The sequence below is a fragment of the Aotus nancymaae genome, unplaced genomic scaffold, assembly GCF_030222135.1.
Source record: "Aotus nancymaae isolate 86718 unplaced genomic scaffold, 86718_ANA_hifiasm-v0.15.2.pri h1tg000062l, whole genome shotgun sequence".
Lineage (NCBI taxonomy): Eukaryota > Metazoa > Chordata > Mammalia > Primates > Aotidae > Aotus > Aotus nancymaae.
The window spans coordinates 32,566,613-32,593,866 of NW_026988476.1; the positions used below are offsets into that span (position 1 = coordinate 32,566,613).

The following is a 27,254-nucleotide window of genomic DNA, read 5'->3' on the forward strand; positions in this document are numbered from 1 at the left end:
ATCTCATCTTGAATTGTAGTCCCCATAATCCCCACATGTCATGGGAGGAACCTAGTGGGAGGTAACTGAATCATGGGGGTGGTTACCCCCATGATGCTGTTCTTGTCATAGTGAGTCTCACAAGATCTGATGGTTTTATAAAAGGCAGTTCCCCTGCACACGCTTTCTTGCCTGTTGCCATGTAAGACGTGCCTTTGTTCTTCCTTTGCCTTTCACTATGATTGTGAGGCCTCCCCAGCTATGTGGAACTGTGAGTCCATTAAACCTCTTTTTCTTCATAAATTACTCAGTCTCAGGTAAGTCTTTATTAGCAGTGTGAGAATGGCCTAATTCAGGCCTATATTTTTTTCCCAATGGCAAATTCTACTAAACATTTTTTTTAATGAAACAAATTTTATACACTATTTTCCAGAAAAAGAAGAGGAAAAACCCCTTCCCAACTGATTTTATGAGTCCAGCATTAACCTGATGTTAAAACTAGTCAAAGGCTGAGCAAGGTGGCTCGTTTGTAATCCTAGCACCATGGGGGGCAAAGGCAGTTAGACTGCTTGAGCCCAGGAGTTTGAGACCAACCTAGGCAATATGGTGAAATCCCATTTCTATAAAAAATACAAAAAATTAGCTGGAGATGGTGGTACACACCTGTAGCCCCAGCTACTCAGGAGGCTAAAGTGGGAAGATCACTTGAGCCCAAGGAGGTAGAGGTTTCAGTAAGCCAAGATCCCGTCACTGCACTCCAAGCTGGGAGGCAGAGTAAGACCTGTCTCAAAAAGGAAACAAAAAATAACACACCCATATTCCTTATAAACATAGACATGAAATCCTTCACAAAATAGTAGCAACTGAATCCAGCAACACAAACAATGAATAATACACCACAATCCAGAATGGTTTATCCCGGGGATGCCAGGCTGACTCAATATTCAAAAATCAATTCATGTAGTACATCAGATTAATAGTCTAAAAATGAATACCACATGACCTATCATTTGATACAGGAGAAGCATTTGACAAAATTCAATATTCATTCATGATATAAACTCTCAGCAAACTAGAAATAGAAGAGAATTTTCTCAACCTGATAAAGGGCATCTAAAACAATCAAAGTTCACACTGTCTATTTTAACACAATTCCAGTTGAAATCTAAGCAGAATGTTTCATATAAATAAGCTGACTCTAAAATCTATGTGGATAAGCAAAAAATACCCAAAATCTTTATAAAAATATAAAGTTGGAGAAACAGACTATACAATTTTAAGAATTACTGTATAAAGCCAGAGTAATCAAATCAGTGAGCTATCTGCAAAGGGATAGAAATATAAACACACGAAACAGAATAAAAAGTCCATTGAGGATGGAGGGTGGAAAGTGGGTCAGGATAAAAAAACTAACTATGTTTCCCTATGACCTGGGTGACAAAATAATCTGTACACCAAACCACTGAGACACACATTTACCCATGAAACAAATCTATACGTGTATCCTTTGAACTGAAAATTAAACTTAAAAAAAAGGAATTTATACATAAAAAGATTTTTTAAGTCTCCAGAAATCAACACATACAGATATGGCCAATTCCTTTTTTAAGCTCTTTTTAAAATTTAGATATAATGCACATACCATAAAGGTGGCCATTTTAAAGAATACAATTCAGTGTTTTGTAATATACTCGTAAGGTTGTATAACCATTACCACTATCTAATCCCAGAACATTTTCACCATCCCAAAACAAAACCCCATGCCCATTAGCAGTCACTTCCTATTCCCTTCTTCTCTCAGCCTCTGGCAATCATTAAAACTTTCTGTCACTATAGATTTGCCTATTCTGGGCCAAATGATATTTAACAAAGATGCAAAGGCAATTCAATACAGAAAAGATAGTCTTTTCAACAACTAATGATGAAACAATTGTATTTCCATATGTAAAAAACAGAACCACTGTCTAAATCTCATACTTTATACAAATTGTAACTCATAATATATCACAGACCTAAATGTAAATATACAACTTTTAGCGCAGGCATGGTGGCTCATGCCTATAATCGCAGCACTTTGGGAGGTTGAAGAAGAACGATCACTTAAGGCCAGTAGTTTAAGAACAGCCTGAGCAACATAGCAAGACCCCATCTCTACAAAAAATTAAAATAAAAAAAAATTCTCCAGGCATGGTGGCATGTGCCTGTAGTCCCAGCTACTGGGAGGCTAAGGCAAGATGATCACTTAGAGGCCAGAAAGTCAAGGCTACAGTGAGCCATGATCACACCACTGCAATCCAGCTTGGGCAACAGAGTGAGACCCCATCTCTAAAAAAAATTTAAAAAAATAAATAAAAGATTTAATAGGTAACATGTTAAATATTATTATAAAAAATTTAAAATTTTTCAGTTTTAGTTTTTAATATAGTAACTATCAATAGATATAAACCCATGTTAAAGGAAAAGAGTCTTTAGGGTACTAATAATTTTTAAGATCAGTAAGAGGTCCTGAGACCAAAGAGTTTGGGAATGGCTATGTAATAAAGATCTATAATCAATCTTTTTACTATTAATAACCTCGATTTATGCTATATATTTGAGTGAGTAAAGAATTTTTAATATTCTACTATCTGAACTTTTACCAATCATTCTTTCAATAAACATTTGACAAGAACCCTGCCAATAGCTGAGAGAAATACTGAGATGAGTAAGTCATGCTCCCTAGGCTTTAAGACAGTGGCAAAAAGATCTGATCTCCAGGGCAGCCTGACGCACTTAGGATCCTGAAGCGAAGTCTGGGCTAAAAGGAAAGGATGCCATTATTGATTAGTCGGTCTTGGAAGGACAATGGAAACATCCATTCAACAAGTATTTATTGAGAACATATGATGTGTTTTAGTTATTTTTCTTTAGAATAAATTCACAAGAAAAACCATACAAGAGAGGAGCAGACAATGATAAAAATTTGTCAGTTGGACAGAAGATGTACAAGAGGTAACTTATCTAATGAACCTGAGAAAGCTTAACTCATACCAGTAGTGGTACACACACACACACACACACACACACACACACACACACACACAGAACTTCCAATCAGCTTCAATACCCTTAAAAACAGATAACCAGCCAGGTGCAGTGGCTCATGGCAGTAATCCTAGCACTGTGGGAGGCCGAGGCAGGCAGATCCCTTGAGCCCAAGAGTTCGAAATCAGCCTGGAAAACTTGGCGAGATCCTGTCTCTACAAAAAAGTAAAAAAAATTAGCCAGGTGCGATGGTGTGCACCTGTAGTCCCAGCTACTTTGGAGGCTAAGCCCAGGGATGTCAAGGCTAACTGCTTATAATGGCCTTCTCAAGAAAATGGGTAAGGGGATGACAACTCCTCAAATGAGTAATCAAGGTTCAAGTTGTCATGATTATGGTTGTTTAAACCATTCATTTTGCCAGAACTGATCCATGACCAGATTCAACAGAAAATACTGCACTTCTAGCCAGGTGCAGTGACTTATGCCTGTAATCCAGCACTTTGGGAGGCTGAGGCAGGAGGATCACCTGAGATCAGGAGTTCAGGACCAACATGGCAAAACTCCATCTCTACAGAAAATACAAAAAATAGCCAATCATAGTAACATGCACCTGTAGTCCCAGCTACTCAGGAGGCTGAGGCAGGAGAATCACTTGAACTTGGAGGCAGAGGTTACAGAGAGCTGAGATTGTGCCACTGCATTCCAGCCTGGGCAACAGAATGAGACTCTGTCTCAAAAAAAAAAGCATTTACAGAGTCATAATAACTTAAACTCTGAGTACTGGCCTAACCAAAATTAAGATATAACATTACTGGAAAAAATAGAAGGCTCTAACTGTGCATGTGTAGCAGGAATAAGATGGGGAGTGAAAAAGTTCAATCATCTTCCATAGTAGAAAGCTGGTAGATAATGACTAAAACTGAAAAATTAATCAGCAGTAATACAAGCATCTTAGTTTTGAGACATGGAGGTAAATACCAAAAGTACTGAAAGTGAATACTTCCTAAAGAATGAAAAATGGGAGACAGTGGAGAAGCCAGAAGACTTCTTTTTGTTTAACAACTTTCATAGAACCATTAAACTTTCAAAATTATGTGCTTTTAAAATTCCAATAATAAAAACTAAATTTAAAAAGGAATTTGTGGAACTTTTTTTTTGAGAGAGAGGGTCTTGCTCTGTTACCCAGGCTGGAGTTGCTGTGGTGCGATCTCAGCTCTCTGCAAACTCCATCTCATGGGCTAAAGCATTCCTCCTAATTCAGCCTCCTGAGAAGCAACCATTACAGGCACATGCCACCATGCCTGGCTAATTGTTTTCTTATTTATTTATTTTTTTTTTGTAGAGATGGGTTTTACCATGTTGCCCAGGCTGGTCTCGAACTCACAAGCTCAAGTGATCTGCCCGCCTCTGACTCCCAAAGTGCTGGGATTACAGGCTCACTGTGCCTAGTCAATTTATAGAATATTTAAACAAGAAAGGTTCTCACACCTGTAATCCCAACACTTTTGGAAGCCGAGGCAGAAGGATCACCTGAGGTCAGGAGTTCAAGACCAGCCTAGCCAACCTGGTCAAATCCTACCTCAACTAAAAGTACAAAAATTAGCCAGATGTGGTGGCAGACACTTGTAGTCCTAGCTACTTGGCAGACTGAGGCATGAGAATCGCTTGAACCAGGGGGCAGAGGTTGCAGTGAGCCAAGATCACACCATTGCACTCCAGCCTGGGCAACAAGAGCAAAACTCCACCTCAAAAGGAAGAAAAGTCCTTTATATTTTAAATTAAAAACATAAAACAGGACATATGTATGATCCCATTTCTATTCAAAATGTGTACACATAAATATATTATGCACAGAAAAAACCTCAACTAAAATTTACCAACTATTAACGTAGGACCAGGTGTAGTGGTTCATGCCTGTAATCCCAGCACTTTGGGAAGCTGACACAGGCGGATCACTTGAGGTCAGGAATTTGAGACGAGCCTGGCCAACATAGTGAAACCCCGTCTCTACTAAAATACAAAAATTAGCTGGGTATAGCAGCACGCGCCTGTAGTCCCAGCTACTCGGGAGGCTGAGTCAAGAGACTCGAGTGAGACCGGGAGGTGGAGGTTGCAGCAGTGAGCCAATATCACACCACTGCACTCCAGCCTGACCAACAGAGCAAAACTCCATCCCCCACAACAACAACAACAACAATAAAACAGTAGTTATTTCTATGTAGCACGGCTATTTTCTGGTGGAGATTTAGTATATTTAGTATATTTAGTATATTTAGTAAATTTAGTATAGAAAACATGTATTTTTACAATTAGAAGGCAACCTGTTTTTAAAAGTTAAAATATTTAACTCTCACATACATGGTCAAACGATTTTCAACAAGGGTCCCAAGATCACTCAATAGAGAAAAGAACGTCTTCTCAACAAAAGGTGTTGGGGAAACTGGTTATCTACATGTAAAAGAACAAAGATGGACTCCTACCTTACACCACATACCAAAATGTACTCAAAATGAAGCAAGGAACTAAACCTAAGAACTAAAATTATATAATCATTAGAGGAAGGCCAGGCACGGTGGCTCATGTCTGTGATACCAGCACTTTGGGAGGCTGAGGCAGGTGAATCACGAGGTCAGGAGTTTGAGACCAGCCTTGCCAACATGGTGAAACCCTGTCTCTACTAAAAAAACAAAAACTTAGGTGGCATGGTGGTATGCACCTTTAATCCCAGCTATCTGGGAGGCTGAAGCAGAAAAATCACTGGAACCTGGGAGGCAGAGGTTGCAGTGAGCCAAGATTGCAACACTGCTCTCCAGCCTGGGCAACAGAGCAAGACTCCATCTTGAAAAAGAAAATTATTAGAGGAAAACATAGGGGTAAAGTATTCAGATATTGGATTTGACAATGATTTCTTGGATATGATACCAAAACAAACAAAAAAAAAATTTGGACTTCATCAAAATTAAAAACTTTTGGCCAGGCATAGTAGCATGTGCCTATAGTCCCAGCTACTTGGGAGGCTGAGGTGGGAGGTTCTCCTGAGCCCAGAAGTTCAAGTCCAGCTGGGCAAAATAGTAACACCTCATCTCTAAACCAAAAAAAAAATTAATTAAAAAAAATTTAAACTTTGTGTATCAAGGATTATTATCAATAGAGTGAAAAGGCAACCCACAGAATAGGAAAAAATATTTACAAATCATATATCTGATAAGAGATTAACATCCAGAATACATAAAGAACTAAAACTCAACAACAAAATAATAACCTGGAAGAAATGAACACAGGACTTGAACAAACACTTGTCCAAAGAAGATATACAAATGGTCAATAAACATGAAAAGATAGGCTCAACATCACTACTCATTAGGGAAATGCAAATCAAGACCACAATGAGGGCCAGGCACAGTGGCTCATGCCTGTAATCCCAGCACTTTGGGAGGCCAAGGCAGGCAGACCACCTGAGGTCAGGAGTTCAAAACCAGCCTGGCCAACATGGTGAAACCCCATCTCTACTAAAAATACAAAAATTAGCCAGGTATGGTGGTGCATGCCTGTAGTCCTAGCTACTCAGGAGCCTGAGGGAGGAGAATTGCCTGAACCCAGGAGGTGGAGGTTGCAGTGAGCCGAGATCATGCCATTGCCCTCCAGAGAGACTCTGTTTCCAAAAAAAAAAACCACAATGAGACACCAGTTCGCTTCTGTTAATATGGCCATTATAAAAAATATAGATGGTAGGTGTTGGTGAGGATGTGGAAAAATTAGAACCATTCTGCATTGCTGGTGGGAATATAAGATGGGACAGTTGCTGTGAAAAACAGTGCCGCAGTTCCTCAAATAACCAAACAGGGCTGGCAGCAGTGGCTCATGCCTGTAATCCCAGCACTTTGAGGGATTTGAGGTGGGAGAACTGCTTGAGCTCAGGAGTTTAAGACCAGCCTGGGCGATGTGGCAAAAGACAGTCTCTACAAAATACACAAAAATTAGCAAGGCGTGATATCACTCACCCATAATCCCAGCTACTCAGGAGGCTGAAGCAGGAGAATAGCTTGAACCCAGGAGGGGCAGAGGTTGCAGAGAAATGAGATCACGCCACTGCACTCCAGCCCAGATGACAGAGTAAGACTCTGTCTCTAAAAAAAAAAAAAAAAAAGCAAGTGTTTTTTTTACCTTTAATAGGTATCTAGAGTAATCAAATTCAGAGACAGAAAGTAGAATGATGGTTACCAAGGGCTAAGGTAAGGGGGTATGGAAAATTAGTGTTTAATGGGTATGGAGTTTCCATTTAGGAAGATGAAAAAGTTGTAAAGATAGATGGTAGTGATGGTTACACAACAATATAAATGTACTTAAGGCCACTGAACTGTACATTTTAAAATGCTTAAAACGGAAAATCGTATGTATATTTTACCATAATAAAAAGAAAGTTTAATTTTAGGCCGAGCACAGTGGCTCTCGCCTATCCCAGCACTTTGGGAGGCCGAGGCAGGCAGATCACAAGGTCAAGAAATCGAGACCATCCTGGCCAACATGGTGTAACCCCGTCTCTCCTAATAACACAAAAATTAGCCAGGCATGGTGGTAGTAGTCCCAGCTACTCGGGAGGCTGAGACAAGAGAATCACTTGAACCCGGGAGGCAGAGGTAGCAGTGAGCCAAGATCACGCCACTGCACTCCAGCCTGGTGACAGAGCGAGACTCCATCTCAAAAAAAAAAAAAATTAAATAGGACTACTAGGCACTCCTCAGATGTAACTATAAAAGTCAAATAATTTCACTACCTCACTTGGAGTCCTTCAGCACACTGAAATAAATCTAAGAATAGACTGTCCCAATTAGGAACTGAACACTAGGAGAAAGGCCTGGAATTCTTTAAGATACCCAGGTTTGGCTGACTGCTTCTAAAATGACTCTGAATGACCCTCATCTCCTGCTATTGATCCTTTCCTTTGAGGGTGGGCTATATCTAGTGACTTACTGCTAATGAACAGAATACAAAAAACGTGATAGCATGCAACTACCCAGATAGGTTACAAAAGACTGTGATATCTATCTTGCTCACATTCTCTATCTCTGGCTCTTTCCACTTACTTGCTCTGATTAAGCAAGCTGCCATATCACCCTATAGAAAGGCCCACATAGCAAAGAATTGAGGCAGCTTCCGCTAGAATATTACATGATTCTGCTTATAATAGACCAATGGCTAGCAAGGAACTGAGGCTCTCAAACAAACCAACCACAGGAATTGAATCCTGCCAACAACCATCAGAATGAGCTTGGAAATAGATCCTTCCCCAGCTGGGCCTTGTGATGGCTGCAGCATACCTTGATTAAAGCCTGTGACTGACCCTGAAACAGAGTATCCACCTAAGTCATACTCAAAATCTTGACCCACAAACATTGTGAGATAATAAATGTTGTTGTTTTAAAACAATAAGTTTTGAGTAACCTGTTATGCAGCAATAAATCACTATATACCAGGCTTCACTGGTAACGGGGTAATAGTTTCTCAAAGTTATGCATGACCACAGGTTTCTTTTCTATTCTAGATCATAGATTATATCTCAAAAATTAATAACTGAGCTACAGTATCAATATTGCCAATAATTATTTTAGATTCATTTTCAGTAAGACTTACAATAAAACAAAAAAAAATAAACAATCTTGGTGCAAGAAAACTAGATACTGCAAGACAGAAATTAAATAAATTCCTCCTTGGTAATATCCTTAATGACCTAAAATAGGAAGTAAGTAGCATGCTAATGAATTCTGACAACGACACTAAATCTGGAGGTGTTGCCAAACAGACTCAAAGAAGATCAAAATATGGGCAGAACATACTAAATGGAGATTCAATTTGTAAATGTAAAATAACATGTGGTGAAAAGTCACTTGAAAAAATCTGCTAGATAGAAAAAGACTAAGAAAATAGCCAACAAATTAATAAGTAAACAGTGACAATCCCCTAGATTATAAACTCCTTGAAGATAAAACACCCATATCATAATCATTATCCTCTGCCGTAAGCAAGTATTGAGCTTTGCAGTTAATCAATAGATATTTGGTGAAGTTAATTAAAAGGCTCAAAATGAGACATCAAACTGTGTGTGTCTGTGTGTGTGTGTGTGCGCGCGCGCGTACATTTTTTTTTTTGAGGCAGGGTCTCACTCTGTCACCTAAGCTGTAGGGCAGTGGTACAATCTTGGCTCACTGTAACCTCAGCCTTCGGGCTTAAGTGATCCTCCCACCTCTGCTTCCCAAGTAGCTGGGACTACAGGCACGCAACACCATGTCCAGCTAATTTTTGTATTTTTTGTAGACACAAGATTTCACCATGTTGACCAGGCTGGTCTCAAACTCCTGGACTCAAGCACTTTCTGCCGATCTTGGCCTCCCACAGTGCTGGAAGTAGAGGTCTGTGCCATCACACCTGGCCCCAAACTGTACATAATTTAAGTCATATAGATTTACATACACAAATAGAGTAAAAAAGATTAAGGAGAACAAAAATAAGAATGATAAGAGACACAAAGGGAAGTTTTTTGTTTTGTTTTGAGACAGGGTCTCACTTTGTCACCCAGGCTGGAGTGCTGTGGCATGATCCCAGCTCATTAAAGCCTTGACCTCCTGGGCTCAGATGATCTTCCCACTTCAGCCTCCCAGGTAGCTGGGAACATAGGCGCATACATACACAGCTAATTTTTTTGTAGAGACAGGGTTTTGCCATATTGCCCAGGCTGGTCTCAAACTCCTGAGTTCAAGAGATCTTCCTACTTCGGTTTACCAAAATGCTAGGATTACAGGCATGAGCCATGAAGCCCAGCCAGGAAATATTTTTTAACTTGTATAAGAACTTCAAGAAACAAGCCAGACCAAACAAGACTTAATGAAAAGAACTGCCTAAAAGAGTATTATCTGAGGCCGGGCGCGGTGGCTCAAGCCTGTAATCCCAGCACTTTGGGAGGCCGAGGCGGGTGGATCACGAGGTCAAGAGATCGAGACCATTCTGGTCAACATGGTGAAACCCCGTCTCTACTAATACAAAAAATTAGCTGGGCATGGTGGCACGTGACTGTAATCCCAGCTACTCAGGAGGCTGAGGCAGGAGAATTGCCTGAACCCAGGAGGCGGAGGTTGCGGTGAGCCGAGATTGCGCCATTGTACTCCAGCCTGGGTAACGAGCGAAACTCTGTCTCAAAAAAAAAAAAAAAGAGTATTATCTGAGATATTAATGTAACACTACAGTAAGTTTATTATCTTCTGATTCCAGGAATTCCTCACAAAATACAGATTAAGACCAGTCTACTGTACCTAGATTCAAATCCTAGCTATTGGGCCCATTACTTAACTTCTCTGTGCCTCAACTTCCTCATCTATTAAAAAAAGGGTAATGACAGTGGCTAAGCATTAAAATTGCTAAGATATATTGAAAGTGTCTTACAGTGCCTAGAACATTGACTGTGCTCGATAAATAGTAGTCATTACTTATGTAATTCTGCATGTTTCTTAACCAACAGAAAATCACATTCACAAAGATAATACTGTTCAAAACAGTTCCTGTACCACTTGAATATTAAAGGAAATTATTATATTTGCACAGAGGCCCAGAATTGAAACCTATTATACAAATACTACTTACTAAATTCATATAAAAATATGGCCAGCAAGAGAAAATTACTTTACTAATATAATTACAAATTACAGCATTTGCATTGTTATATTTTTGCTTTTAAAGTAATTAGTAGTAGAAAAACCCCTATCTTTCACCATACACAAAAATCAAATCAAAATGGATTAAAGGCTTGAATCTAAGACCTGAAACATGAAACTACTAGACGAAAACATTGGGGAAACACTCCAGTACACAGGTCTGGGCAACGACTTCTTGTGTAAACCTCAAAAGCACAGGCAACCAAGGCAAAAATAGATAATTGGGATTACATTGAACTAAAAAGCTTCTGTACAGCAAAGGAAACAATCAACAAAGTAGACAACCCAAAGAATGGGAGAAAATACTGGCAAAATATCCCGATGAGCAGTTAACCAGAATATATAAGGGGTGCAAACAACTCAATAGCAAAAAAATTAAATAATCTGATTTTTAAATGGGCAAAAGATCTGAATGGACATTTCTCAAAAAAAAAGACATATGGGCCAAAAGTGGTGGCTCATACCTATAATCTCAGCACTTTGGGAGGCCAAAGCAGGAGAATCACTTGAGCCCAGGAGTTTGAAACCAGTGTGGACAACACAATTAAGACCCTGTCTCATTAAAAGAAAAAAAAATGCAATTGGCCAACAGATATATGAAAAAATTCTTAATATTACTAATCATCAGAGAAATGCAAATCAAAACCACAATATGATATCATCTCACCCCAGTTAAAATGGCTTACATGAAAAACGCAGTAACAAATGCTGGCAAGGATATGGGGAAAGGGGAACCCTCATACACAGCTAGTAGGAATGGAAATTAGTGCAGCCACTATGGAGGCGGCATGGAAGCTCCTCAAAAAAAAACTAAAAATAGAACTTTCATTATGATCCAGCAATTCCACTACTAGGTATATGTCCAAAAGAAAGAAAATCAATATATCAAAGAGATACCTGCACTTCCATGTTTATTGCAGCACTACTAACAATAGTCAAAATGGAATCAACCTAAATGCCTGTCAATAGATGAATGGAAAAAGAAAATATGGTATAGATTCCACTGTGGAATATTATTCATCCGTAAAAAAGAATGAAATGCTGTTATTTTCAGCAACATGGATGGAACTGGAGGCCATTACATTAAATGAAATAAGCCAAGTACAGAAAGACAAACGTTATACGTTTTCACTCATATGCTGCAGCTAAATGAGTAAATCTCATGAAGATACAGTGGTGGTTACCAGAGGCTGACAAGGGGAGGCAGAGAGGAAAAGAAGGGGAAAAAAAGTCTAAATGTATTTATTGTTACTAAACTGTACACATAAAATGATAAAAATGGTAAATTATATTTGTATATTTTACCTCAATTAAAAAATTTTTTTGGCTGGGCATGGTGGTTTACAACTGTAATTTCAGCACTTTAAGAAGCCAAGGCAGGTGGATGACTTGAGCCGAGGAGTACAAGACTAGCCTGGCCAACATGGCAAAACCCCAACTACACACACACAAATAAAATAGCCTAACATGGTGGCATGTGCCTGTGGTCCCTCAGGAGGCTGAGGTGAAAAGATTGCTTGAGCCCAGGAGGCAGAAGTTGTGGTGAGCCGAGATCATGCCACTGCACTCCAGCCTAAATGACAAAGTGAGATCCTGTCTCAAAAAAAAAAAAAAAAAAAACAAAGCTTTTAAAATAAAGTTAATAGAATTAGTTGATCAAAAAGGGAATAAAAATAAACCAATGCCACCTACTATTTCTAGACTGGCAAAAGTACAGATTAGGCCAGGTGAGGTGGCTCAGATCTGCAATCCCAGCACTTTGGGACGCTGAGATAGAAAGACCGCCTGAGGCCACGAGTTCAAGACCAGCCTAGGCAACATAGCAAGATGCCATCTCTACAAAATGTAAAAAATTAAGTCAGGTGTGGTGACATGTGTCTATAATCCTAGCTATTCAGAAGGCTGAAGCAAGAGGATCACTTGAGCCTAGGAGTTCAAAGCTGCAGTGAGCCATGATTGTGTCACTGCATTCCAGTCTGGGAGACAGAACAAGACCCTGTCTCAAAAAAAAAAAGTATAAATTAGTTCTCAAATATGTTTAACTTGCAGCAAATTTTGAGTACTCACCCATATAAAGGAAGCATTATGATAGTTAATATCAAAGAAGAAAATACTTAAATTAAAAAGTGAGGACTTCTGTACAACTCTAGTAGGAATATACTTTGTTGTTGTTGTTTGCTAATTATCCAGTGTGCATGCTAAGGGAATGTACTTTGAAAACAGTATTGTATTGTATTATAAAAGAAAGCTGAAGATATGCATATCCTGTGACTCAGCAACTCCTTTACTAGGTACATATCCTAGAAATACTTTTTCCCCATGCACACCAGCAAACAGGTGCAAGAATGTTCACAGTCACATTGTCCATAAATGCTAAAAACTGCAAGCAACCCAAATGTCCAGCAAGAGAAGAATGGATAAATTACAGTGTATTCATCCAGTATATATATTCATACAGCAGCTTCCTACTGCTGCCAAACAAATATGACAACTTTAGTGGCAAAAACAATACAAATTTATAATCTAAGAGTTCAAGAGGTCAGAAGTCTGAGCTTCTACTGGGCTAAAGTTCTAGGAAGAATTTATTTTCTTGCCTTTTCTAGCTTCTAGAAGCCACCTGAATTATCTTTCTTGTTTTTTGTTTTTTCAGAGTCAGAGTCTCACTATGTTCTCTGGGCTAGAGTGCAGTAGCTAGCTAATCACAGGCTCAGCTGTTATACACTACAGTCTCTAAGTCCTGCACCCAAGCGATCCTCCTGCCTCGCCTTCCAAATAGCTGGGAATTAAGTCCACCACCAGGCCTGGCTTGCCTGAATTATCTGGTTTATGGTCTCATCTCCCACCTTCAAAGTCAGTAGGATAGCATCTTCAGATCTCTCTCTGACCCTTGCTTCCACTGTCACATCTCTCTCTGATGAAGTATACGCCTCCCTCTTATAAGCACCCCCTTGTGATTACGTTGGACCCATCCAGATAATCAAGAACAATCTTCCTCTCTCAAGAGCCTTAATTTAATCTTATCTGCAAAGTATCTTCTGCCACATAAGTTAACATATCCGTGTGTTGGGGATTAGGACATGAACATTTTGTGGGGCCATTATTCCACTTACCACAAAAACTACACTAAAAAGAAAATATTGCTACACTGAACTACATGAATGAATCCCTCAAACAACACTGAAAAAAATTAAGCAAGACAAAATAACATACACAATATGAGCCCTTTTACATAAAGTCCAAAAATAAGCAAAACTAAACTATGTTAAATGGAGATGCAAATAGAGATAGCAAGTCTATAAAGAAAAGAAAAACATTATAATCACAAGTCTCATAAGAATGGATACCTCTGAGGTAAAGAAGGCAGGTGAAAGCCAGGCAGTTTACACCTATAGTAATCACAGCTACTACTAGGGAGGCTGAGGATCACTTGAGCCCAGAAGTTTGAGATCAGCCAAACCAACACAGGGATATCCCATCTCAAACAAAACAAAACAAAACAAAACAAAAAGGCAGGTGAGATCAGAAACAAGATTCTGAGATGCTGGCAATGTTTTATTTCTTGAACACAGGCTTTATAATTATTCCTTAAACTACACATATATGTTTTATATACTCCATGATTAATGCATCTTATAAAAAGAACAGTAACAGATAATAGTTATACAAACCAGAAACAGAGAAAGCTAGACATAGATTAGGCAACAATAATCCAGCAGCATGAGACAGCAGAAGAATATCCTACCTATGCAATTAAAAAAAAAAGTCAGTTAATCTGTGAGTTGAGCATGAAGCAGAAATATAGGTTTGAATTAAAGAAACAACCTTAGAAGTACACACATAATTTATGTCTTCCTAAGAGAGTACAAATTTCTTGAGGTCAAGGTCATCTACTCAGCCAGGCGTGGTGGCTCACGCCTGTAATTCCAACACTTTGGGAGGCCGAGGCAGGCCTCCCAAAAGGAACACCTGAGTTCAGGAGTTCAAAACCAGCCTGGCAAACATGGTGAAACCCTGTCTCTACTAAAAATACAAAAATTAGCCAGGCTTGGTGGCGGGCACCTGTAATCCCAGCTACTCAGGAGGTTGAGACAGAAGAATCGCTTGAACCCAGGAGGTGGAGGTTGCAGTGAGCCAAGATTGAGAATTGCACTCCAGCCTAGGTGATAAGAGTGAAACTTCGCCTCAAAAAAAAAAAAAGGTAAAAAATAGAAAAAGTTAACTTACATCAATTTGTAAGGCCCAAATGCATACAAAAAAATCAGAACAGGGACGGTTAGCACTGGCTAGGATTGTCTATACAAAGTTTCTTACAAGAGGTGGATATGATTTGTAGAAGAGGTCTGGCCAATTGTAAAATAGCGACACATTTCTCCCATTCCTGCACATACCTCCCTCTGCAATGCACCCTTGATACATACCCCATCGAGAGGTAGGATTGTGATGAGCACCGAGGCACATGCCTATAATCCCAGCCACTAGAAAGGCTGAGGCAGGAAGATTGCTTGAGCCCAGTAGTTTAAACCTAGCCTGGGCAGCATAGCAAGACCTTGTCTCTAACAAAAGAGGTAGATTGTTCCTTTGGTTCCTTTCTCCTTCTCTGAAACTGGGGTTGGCCATGAGACTTGTTTTGGCCAATGGGACATTAGAAAACGTGACCCAGAATCCCGAAAAGCACTTATACACTGGACTCGCCCCATTTTGCTACTTTTAGAGACCCGACTCATGAGAAGAAACTCAACCTAGTCATTTGCCTCATGTAAATGAGAACAAACAAGACCAAAAAAAAAGGTACTATTTAGCTGAGCCTAAAGTGCCAAATCACAGAACAGTTAATAAATAATTACTGTTTTGGCCTCTAAATTTTGGGGTGCTTTGTTTCAAGGCAAAAGTTAACTAAGGAGGTAAGCAAAGGCACGGAAGAGGAAATAAGCATAACATACAAGTGCATGGGAAAATAAATAAGATTTGTCTACATCAGAGGTGTCCAATCTTTTGGCTTCTCTGGGCCACATTGGAAGAATTGTCTTGGACCACACATAAAATATGCTAACACTAACAATAGCTGATAAGTAAACACACACACACACACACCACAAAATCTCATGTCTTTTAAAAGTTTACAAATTTGTTTTGGGCCACATTCAAAACCGTCCTGGGCTGCATGCGGCCCATGGCTGCAGGTTGGACAAGCTTAGTCTATGTGAAAAGGGTGCTTATAAGGAGAAAGGGTGCTTATAAGGACAAAGAATACATAGGCCTGAAAGGTAAACTGAGTTCAAACTGCAAAAACCTTACAAGGAGAAAGAATACATAGGCCTGAAAGGTAAACTGAGTTCAAACTACTAGGAAGAGGATGGATTTAATTTTGTTTGAATCGGCATGGTGGCACAGGGTGGGCCTGAAGGCACCCCTTCAGGAGCAGGAGGATGATATAATATAAGAGAAAAAAAAGCATCCATTTATAAGACTATTACTATCACTATTACCTCTCAGGCGAAAGTAACAAACTTCTCCTACATTTGGGAGGGAAACTAGATAACTCACCAAATAGCACAGTTCTATAAGTATCATATAGTTTATATAAGATTGTATTCTTTGGCCAGGCCCAGTGGCTTACACCTGTAACCCCAGAACTTTGGGAGGCCAAGGTGGGTGGATCACCTGAGGTCAGGAGTTCCTGAGGTCAAGACCATCCTTGCCAATATGATGAAACTCCATCTCTACTAAAAATGCAAAAAACTAGCCGGGCATGGTAGCACACACACCTATAGTTCCAGCTACTCAAGAAGCTGAGGCAGGAGAATTGCTTTAACCCAGGAGGTGGAGGTTGTAGTGAGTCAAGACTGCGCCATTGCACTCTAGCCTGAGTGACAAGAGCAAAACTCCATCTAAAAAAAAAAAAGTATCTAAATTGTTACATTTTAAAAACAAAACAAGATCATGTGTATTTGTTTCTACACGAGTTTACAAAGAGTACACACCGGCTAAATTTTTCAAGGCATTTAATATACTAATAAGCAACAGAAATAAGGTGCAAGGATAGGATGAACCCAATGGGATTTTGGTTTTGTTTTTATCCCATAGATCTTAGCAAGACTCCTCTGAAGAGTAGTAAAAAGAAATGAAGATTTGTAAATAACCCAATTTGCTGATGGCAAAAGAAGAAAAAGTAAGTTTATTCAGCACTCACATTTCAACTGTTCCTTATAAACTTTCAGGGGATGTAAATTATACTTCTGGCAATGTGAAATCTCTCTGAGCTCAATAAATCTAAGTAAAATACCTATCAAAAGTTAAGAGAAGTTTTACAGGTCAGTATGGTTACAATTACTGACAACAGAATAAAAGTGTAAACAACCTAGTTTTCCTCTCCCTGGCTACCATACTAACAACATATGAACAAATTCTTCCCTTATAGGAAGTACAGTGTAACTTACATGGTCAGATTGTTAAAGAAAACACTAAACATTCCTTGGGTAAACAAAATCATTCCTGGGGTAAAATCTACTATAACCAAATCAACCAAGCAAAGTATTATATCTATGACCTTCCCACTAAGAAAAGAAAAATCAAAACAGAACCTTTTCAGAAAGTATCTTCATTGCAATAACATTTTAAGTATATTAACTTCCCTTTTTTTTTTTTTTTGAGATGGAGTCTCCCTCTGTTGCCCAGGCTGGAGCACAGTGGCACGATCTCGGCTCACTGCAACCTCCGCTCTTGGGTTCCAGCGATTCTCCTGCCTCAGCCTCCCCAGTAGCTGGGATTACAGGCATGCACCACCACGCCCAGCTAAGTTTTGAATTTTTTAGTAGAGACAGGGTTTCACTATATTCACCAGGCTGGTCTTGAACTCCTGACCTCATTATCTGCCCACCTCGGCCTTCCAAAGTGCTGGAATTATAGGTGTCAGTCACCACGCCCGACCTTAACTTCCTTTTTTAAAGATATTAAAACTGGCCAGGCACAGTGGCTCATGCCTGTAATCCCTGCACTTTGGGAGGCCGAGGTGGGTGAATCACTTGAGGTCAGGAGTTCAAGACCAGTCTGGCCAACATGATGAAACTCTATCTCTATAAAAATACAAAAATTTAGCCAGGCATGATGGTGGGTGCCTGTAATCCCAGATATTCGGGAGGCTGAGACGGGAGAATCGCTTGAACCCAGGAGTCACTGGTTGCAGTAAGCTGAGATCGCGCCAATGCACTGCAGGCCTAGGCAGCTGAGTGAGACTCCATCTCAAAAACAAGACAAAACAAAACAAAAAACCAGTTTATATTCTTTTTTAAAAACTATTAGAGGTTAATTATATTCATTTGTTTAGTGAGAATATGTTAATTTAAGAGGTAATGGTTATACTAATCTTATTTTCTAAACCAAAAACTGAGTGCCAGCATACCATATGTATATTTTTTCCTGATTTATAAATGTATTTTTAAAACTTAAAAAGAAATTCTAATTACTTGTATATTTAATGAATTATATCCTAATATATTATATCCTAATCATCTGTACATTGAATGAATCACCTATAAGGTACTGGACCCTAGCTACAGAGACACTCTGACCATCTACTTGGAACACCTCCTTCTTACAACCATGGCTTGTACTCTGGCTTCTGGTAATACAGTCCTAACTTCTCATGGTTCAAACAAAGAGTGTAAAACATAACATAAGAACTCTGTCAGTATTCAAGCAATTGAGGCTTGGTACAACCCAAAGCAGAAACCCATATTGGAGGGACGGGGGACTCTTTAGGACAAAACTCTTCCAAGTGTTCTTGTGTTCTGAAAGAACTTGTCTAAAGCTGTTTCAGGGGTTGTGTGGATATTTAATTTCAAATAGCCTTTTACATTTAAAAACATTTATTTTTTTCATTATTTATTTAATTATTTAACTAATTACAGGGATAATATATCCACTAGCCTCTGAATCTGGTGAAGTATGTAGAATAAACTGTGGTTGATGAAACAGAAACTGCTTCCCTGAACCTAACTCTTGACTGTTAGGTCTGTTAAATGCTCATGTCTGCATCTTCCCTTCACAATACTTGGAACACTTATAATTCCTTCTTCTGCAAATGCCTGCTTCCACTATTTGTAAGCTCCAAAAGTGAGTAGATTATTTGTCTTGTTCACTGTTAAATCTCTAACCCGTAGCACAGTAACATGGTACATGCTTGACAAGTGTTTAATGAATGAATGAAGCTACTGTAATACAATAATCCCCCTTATCCATGGTTTCACTTTCTGCAGTTTCAGTTACCCATGGTCAACCACAGTCCGAAATTTTTAAATGGAGAATTCCAGAAATAAACAATTCATAAGTTTTAAATTGTACATTGTTTTGAGTATGGTGATGAAATCTCAAGTTGTTCAGCTCTGTTGCACCTAGGATGTGAACCATCCCTTTGTCCAGCATGTATCTGCACTGTCTATGCTGCCCTACTGTTTGTCACTTAGTAGCCATCTGGGTTGTTAGATCACTGTCTCAGTATGACAGTGCTTGTGTTCAAGTAACTAACTCTTACTTTACTTAATAATGGCCCTAAAACACAAGAGTAGTGATGCTGGCGTATTATAACTGTTCTATTTTATTATTAGCTATTGTTGTTACTCCCTTACTATGCTTAATTTGCAAACTTTATCATAGCTATGTATGTATAGAAAAAACATAGTTATCTATAGTGGTAAGTACTATCAGAGGTTTTAGGCATCCAATGTGGGTCTTGGAATATATGCCTCTCAGATGGGGATGATTATAGTAGTTTAAAGTTTCAGAGCGACTGAGGTAAGGTGGTAGCAGTGGAAATAAAATGCAGAGGGCTAGGCATTGTGGCTCATGCCTGTAATTCCAGCACTTTGGGAGGCTGAGGTGGGAGGATCACTTGAACTCAGGAGTTCAAGACCAGCCTGGGCAACACAGTGGGACCCTCACCTATATAAACATTTTAAAAATTAGCCAGGTGTGGTGGCACACGTCTATAGTCGCAGCTACCCAAGAGGCTAAGGTGGAAGGATTGCCTGAGCCCAGGAGGTCAAGGCTGCAGTGACCTATGATCATGGCACTCCAGCGTAGGCAACACAGCAAAACCCTGTCTCAAAAAAAAAAGAAAGAAAGCAGAGGTTTTGTGCGAGTAGAACCATGGGAAATAGGGAGCAAAAATAAAAAATAAAAAACAAAAGACAGAGAGAGTGTCTGTGTGTGTTTTGATCCTGTATGACTGAATGATAATGCCTTTATTTACAGAATTAAGGAAGTTAAAAAGAGAAGTGACTTTTGTCTCAGATATGTTGAATATTTTAAATGCTAGGGAAGTCCAGCAGAAATGAAGTCCCAATCTAGTTTATTATCTACCACATAATTTAGCTTCCAGATGATTTTTCTTAAATCAAATTTCATGAAAGGCAAGGCTCATATTTTTTTCTTTGGTTATTCATTTGTTTCCAATTTCTGCCCCCCACATCTTTGCTTTATTGGTCATCAAAAACTGTTTTTTTGTTTTTGTTTTTGAGACACAGTCTCGCTCTGTCACCCAGGCTGGAGGGCAGTGAGGAAATCTTGGCTCACTGCAACCTCCGTCTCCTAGGTTCAAGCAATTGTCCTGCCTCAGCCTCCTGAGTAGCTGGGATTACAGGCATGTGCCACTACACCTGGCTAATTTTTAGTTGAGATGTGGTTTCGTCATGTCAGCCAGACTGGTCTCCAACTCCTGACCTCAGGTGATTCACCCACCTTGGCCTCCCAAAGTGCTGGGATGACAGGCATGAGCCACTGCACCTGGCTGAAAAATCCTGATAAAACTTTTAGCTATTTTAGAAACTGAAGTACTTGGTGGATAAAAAAATTTAAAAAGATTTTACAAACTTCATCTATAATATACAACATGTGGAAAATTAACTGTTGGACAAATATAAACAAAATCAGTATTTCAATGATCATATGGTGAGAACAAGACAAGGGAAACTGCAATTTCATTTTTTTAAAGGCAACTACTTTGAAACTGCAGAAAGAAAAAGACAAATATAAAAATATTAATTATAAAAGCATTTCGGTAAAAACAAATATAATGGCAAATATGTTTTCTAATTCAAATATTTTTAAATGCTGATTCTAACTTTCAATAAAGATGTTAATTCTCTGTTAAAAAAAGTTTCTGAAAACATGGTTAAGTCTCGATAGCTTACCAAAGGAAGCCAAGAAGCTATTTACTAACTTCTACTCTTTTTTTTTTTTTTTTTTTTTGAGATGGAGTCTTGCTCTGTCACCCAGGCTGGAATGCAGTGGTGCAATCTCGGTTCACGGCAACCTCCACCTCCCAAGTTCAAGAGATTCTCCTGCCTCAGCCTCCAGAGTACCTGGGACTACAGGCGTGCACCACATCTGGCCAACTGTTGTGTTTTTAGTAGAGAAGGGGTTTCACCATATTGGCCAGGCTGGTCTCCAACTCCTGACCTTGTGATCCACCTGCCTCGGCCTCCCAAAGTGCTGGGATTACAGACGTGAGCCACCGCACCCAGCCCTAACCTCCACTCTTTAGGAGACACTATTACATCCCAGATTCTTTTCAAAGGACATTTAGTTTTTTACGTTGGGAAGCTTTACTCTAATTGAAGTGAAAGCAAATTCCTATAATATAATAAAAAACAGCTATAAGTATTCTAAAACACCAAGGATTATATATATAAAATTAAAAAACAAACAAAAAAATCCAAAATGTTCACAAAAGTTTCTAAGTACTATATGTTCACTTAAGTATCAAGAATAAAGTCATATGACATTAATGAAATTATACTAAGAAGTCTACTTAAAAATCACCTACTTCTAGCAAAACTGACATTCATATTATATAATAATATAATTTCAATCTGTATTGTAAACCTATAATCAAGGATTGCCAGATTTTAAAGAGGCAGAAACTGTTTTGAGTAGTAATGTGTGTTGTCCTTAGGCTCAATATTTAGTTCCAAACACTGAATTTTTTCATATGAACTTAAAGGTTTTCACCAATATAGAAGTACAATATTTAACTTGAAAGCATTCAGTATTTTCAGCATAAAAGGTTCTATCCACTGAAGCCTGGGGGAAAAAAAATTCCACTACCACACATTGTTTACAATGTGCTGGATGACAGAAGGAAAAAAAAAGGCTAGCAAATAAAACTGAATAAAATATATTTAATTTAAAAAAGGTATGTTGCAATATTACTAATCAAATAAACAGAAAGAGCTCCAGCTATATTTTCAGTGTCTCTCAAAAACCTCAATAAGAGCAAAAAAAAAATGAATACATGACTACAGTAATTTTGAGTAGCATAACCTCTAATTGAAAAGACTGTTTGCTATATATTTATAAAAGAATAGGCCGGGCGCGGTGGCTCAAGCCTGTAATCCCAGCACTTTGGGAGGCCGAGGTGGGTGGATCACGAGGTCAAGAGATCGAGACCATCCTGGTCAACATTGTGAAACCCCGTCTCTACTAATACAAAAAAATTAGCTGGGCATGGTGGCGCGTGCCTGTAATCCCAGCTACTCAGGAGGCTGAGGCAGGAGAATTGCCTGAACCCAGGAGGCGGAGGTTGCGGTGAGCCGAGATCGCGCCATTGCACTCCAGCCTGGGTAACGAGAGCGAAACTCCGTCTCAAAAAAAAAAAAAAAAAAAAAAAAAAAAAGAATATCTCCTATAGGAGCTTTTTTTTTTAAGTGGGGAAAGAAGTAAGCTATATTTTCCCTAATTCTCAAAGACTGTTTTATTTTGCTGATCAGCACAGTCTCCACTAGTTCAATAATGATCATAAACACTTTCCTTTGTCAGAGACTTTTTTAAATATATATACTTTTTTTTTAAGATGGGGTCTTGCTCTATCACCCAGGATAGAGTGCAGTGGAGTGATTAGAGCTCACAGCAGCCTCAGTCTCTGATTCTCCCCCTCAGCCTCCCTAGTAGCTGGAACTATATGTGTGAGCCACCATGCCCACCAAATTTTGGTTTGTTTGTTTGTTTGTTTGTAGAGACAGAATCTCCCTATGTTGCCTAGACTGGTCTCAAACTCCTGGGCTCAAGTGATCCTCCTGCCTTGGCCTCCCAAAGTGCTGAGATTACAGGCATAAGCTTTTTTGTTGTTGTTGTTAAGCAACAAATATTTCTCACCTCACACAGTTTCTGAGGATTAGAACCTGAAAATGTCTTAGGTAGGTGGTTCTGGCTCAGAGTCTCTTTTGAGTTGTAACCAAGCAGTCATCTGGATATATGTTACTTTTTAAAGTTATAAAGCATATAAAAAACTGGCTGCCCCCCCGCCCCGACCAAAGTGAAATTTAAATTCCATTATCACAGCTAACTCCAATTGGTAATATTCATTTACTTTAAAAAACCAGTAACTTATCGCTGCCATATTTTTAGTGCACTTTTTAGATGTAAAAGGCCCTCAAAATTGTCTAAATTATACAAACTTCCCTTCTAGTATTACATTTAAAGATATTTGAAGCCCCACATAATTGAGTTCAATTTGCTAAAGCAAATGAGGTCTAACCTCATGAAGATTTCCTAAAGTATTAAAATAATCAGTAAAGTCAAAAGAAGACACAAAAAAACTGAAGTCATATATAATGCAATAATTTACTGAATTATGCATTAACCATAGTACAAGATAATGAGCAAGATATATTATTCTCAGTCAGCCCCCTACCAATGTACAAATTTGCATCAACTTGATATTATATATTAAATTAATGAAGTTATGGATTTTAATTTCTTGTATATCTAAAACTGGAAGAGGGAAAAAACATTTCCTAACATTCTATAATAAAAGAAAAATGTTAGAGAAACTTTCCTTTATAATCATGTTTCAAATGTCCCTTTCAGTGTCATGATAAAATGTTACCATACAGGAAAACATAAGCTTCTAAATCAAAGATTTCCTTCAATATGTCTTCAATTTGCATAGATCACAATATACCACACACTTATTATTTGAAACAGTTTTTGATTCAGATAAATGCCTCAAGATTAGTCATATTAAGCTGTATTTGTCATCATTACTGATTATTTATTTTTAAAAAAAAGGAAAGAAAACAGCAATACTTAGCATTCAATTCCCTCGATAAGTTAAAATCATTTCCCCCTTCTAACCCCAAATGAACGTTATTCTATTCCATTGAGCCAGAAATACAGTCAACATATCTTTGTGGTATATTGTGGCAAATCAGGATTTAGATACCAATAAAACTGTTATCAATGGCTCAGAACCAAACATTGTAACAAAACACACTGAGTGGATCCTCCCTCTTTGTGTGTGTATGTGTGTCTACATGTGCCCATTCATGACCCTCCTACACACACAGAAACTCAATTTCTACCGAATAACAAAACATCTTCACATTATTAAAAGCTTATAATAAAACTGTCCTCTTTAACGTTCAAACAAAGAACAATTTCTAAAGTGATGGGAGAGAAGAGTTAATACCAGGATTGCTGCTACCCATCAACTTTAATTCAAAGCAAAGTACAACTCAATGTCATTTTTACCTCTACCGTAGCCCCGACGGAAACAAAATTAACTTCGATGTAGGATAAAGTATCCTGGCATTCCAATGGATTATTTACTTCTCTGACTTGACAGAACATATACGCGGGTCTTTTGTCCCTCCCACAGCATCCCAGGGTGTCAACATCATCTCTGTCAAAGCAAATGACAAGCAAATCCCTCAGGTCATTACTTCAGCACCCTAAGTACAAGAAAGTCGCGGCCTTCACTGTCGTTACAACACAGCAAACAGATTCTACAGTTCCATGTTCCTTTCCATCATAGTTGAGGAGGCGGGGTGGGAAACAAGCGCTCAGATTTCTTAGGAATCCGTGTTCGGTGCTCGTACCAGAAGTGGCATGAGTACAAGTGATATGTGGGTCACCCACAGAGACAGACGCAGAACGAAGCTCCATGACCCTCCAAGTTCAGTGAAGACACCCAAAGCCTCGGGCAAAGCGGGGCGACAGCCTCCGGGGAAATGGGACAGAACCAGAACGATCTCCGGGGTGGAGAGTGACGGGGTCTGGCACGAGCCCGGAACTTGCAGCGACCTCAGAGTCCCCGGTACCCTTCCCCTCCTCAGTAGACTCGGTCAATCGGCGAGGGGTGCGGCCAGAGAAGGGGGTCTGGACTAGGGGAGGGCGGCGCCCCGGGGGGTCGGGGGGGTGTGTCCTACCTGGGCCGTGGCGGACGCGGGGGTTCTGGCGGAGGGCTCTGGTCCAGCTTAGGACCGGGACCGGAGGGGCTTAACCCTCGGGGGACGGGACCGCCACTGCCTGCCCATCCCCCGCCGCCGACTGCGGCGGGACCCGAGCGCGGCTTCCAGGGCCGGCCGGCTGGGTAGTCCCTTAGGGTACGGTCCGCGTTTACTGGCGGCGGCGGCGGCGGCCGCTGCTGCTGTTACTGCTGCTGCCGGCTCCCCTAAGCCTCTGCTCTTGTGCCAGCACCTGCTCCCCCTCCTGCCGCCGCCGCCTCCTCGTCCCCACCGCTCCCATCACCGCTGCGGCGACTACTGCAGCGCCCGCTGACCCGACCCGACGTTATTCTCCCCCCTCGTAACCCGACACAGCCTAGCCCACCTGCCCTGCCAGCGTGCACGCCCACCTCTCCGCTACAGGTGCTGATTGGAGAGTGCTTTCCGAACTCGCAGCGGCGGTTGGCTAGTCCCATTGCCTATCACAAAGGGGGCGGAGAGTTGGGCAGAAACCGTCTCCGCCCCCCACCGGAGTATTGCCGCTATCTTCAGGTTTGCCTGAGAGGGCGAGTTACCGGGAAAGGAGCATCACAATGGCAACGCGCATGCGCACAGGAATTCTGGGCCTCGTAGTTCCAGCCATAGCCTCAACTCTCCGCCTGTCCCGAGGAGAGAAGTAGGGCTTTCGAGACAAGCAGTTGGCGCACATAGGTGTTCTCCTAGCTCAACAGTTAAATTGGTTATAGAGGCCTGGTTGTGACCCCAGTGTTGGGCTTTTCGGAATAAAATCGGAAATGCTTTGTCACGATACATTACACACTGAGGCCGTCGCGATGAAGGGCCCAAATCGTGAGGCCCTGCAAGCCTTAAGGATCCATCCTCTTCCTCAGCACCAGCGCTGCCAGGATCCTGCAAATTGGCGCAGTCCCCAGAACCGCCTACATGAAGCGAATCATCTTTGTGGGACCCGGGAAGGGCCTTAGGTGTGACGAGGAAAGGAAATGGGCACTTCCATAAACGAATGTCAGCCTGGAGACCGTAGTGTCCTTACGATTTTACAACCCAAGAACAAGATTTCATTCCCTTTGTGAAACACCGCTAGCTAAAGATTCAATGAATAGCCCCGGTGCAGACCGGTATGTAATGCTTAGCAAGAGTATACGGGAGGTCCATAAAGACTTTCAAAGAAAAGCGAGGAGGGCGGAGCAAGGATGCTGTGCAAAATGTGTTTCTATTTAGTGTTGATTGTGTCAGCCGCTTTGGTGAAGGAAAACCTTAAGATTAAGCCCCTCTCTCATCTTTGCCCACCAATGTACAGTAGAGTAAACCCATTAAAACGGCTAAACAGCTTTCCTAAGGTTATAAAACTAATTAGTGACAAAACCAAAACTCAGATCTCTCATACGCCCCACATCTAATGTCCTTTCTACTTAAGAATCACACCCCCAGGGGTCTGCCGTGGATGGAAAGAATGCAATGAATTATGAACTTCATTTTACTTTAAATCCTTTTCTTCACTCAAGTGGCATTGTCATTAAAGCTGATTAAGAATATAGAAAAGTAAATGATTAATCCTATATTCAATCTTGGAACTATTCCTGTAGAATCTGTTTCTTCTTGTTCAGGAAGTGCCACAGCCTCTTGACATTCTTTTAAAAACAGCAACAAGTGTCTCTATTGTCTGTCATGTCCAGACACTTGGATTAAAAGCAAGAAAAAATGTACATTAAAGGCAAGTGATGATGCAGGTCATCTTGTCCTATGCAAACATAAAGATGTTGCCAAATCATTTTTTATTTCTATTGATTAAAACCACAAGTTTCTTTTTCCATTACTATATCTAATAGAATATTTCACTCATTTCAGAGTATTGGACAATCATGTAATTTGAATAAGAAAATATTAGGGATTCTGTAAATATTTTTCTTTAAAATTAAAGAAGTTTATAGGGACCAGTCACAGTGGCTAATACCTATAATCCCAGCACTTTGAGAGGCTGAGGCGGGGGATCACTTGAGTCCAGGAGTTCAAGACCAGACTGGGCAACATAAGGAGACATAAGGAGATTCCTTCTCTACCAAAAAAAAAAAAAAAAAAATTATCATGGAAACATGGATTTAATTTTTTTTTTTTTTTTTAATTAGCTGGGCATGGTGGCATGTCTCTGTAATCTTAGCTATTCGGAAGGCTGAGGCAGGAGGATCAGTTGAGCCCAGGAGTTCAAGACCAGCCTGGGCAACATAATGAGACCTTGTCTCTACTCAAAAAAAAAATGTTTTTTTTTTTGACCCAGAGTTTCACTCTTGTCGCCCAGGGCAGAGTGCAA

At 39.9% G+C, this 27,254-nt stretch overlaps 1 protein-coding gene across 3 annotated transcripts in view; it reads right to left on the bottom strand.

The window, feature by feature from the left end:
• TTBK2 (tau tubulin kinase 2) overlaps positions 1 to 24,977 on the bottom strand; it is a 159,293-nt gene extending 134,316 nt beyond the window's left edge. Inside the window, exon 1 of one of the 3 annotated variants that reach the window (XM_012442310.2) lies at positions 24,911 to 24,977. The gene's annotated coding sequence lies outside the window, so the exon portion shown is untranslated. Of the gene's footprint in view, positions 1 to 7,004; positions 7,131 to 24,910 lie in introns of those variants that run through there. The other 2 variants (XM_064365958.1, XM_064365957.1) reach the window with 2 other exon arrangements.
• Positions 24,978 to 27,254: the final 2,277 nt, after the last annotated feature.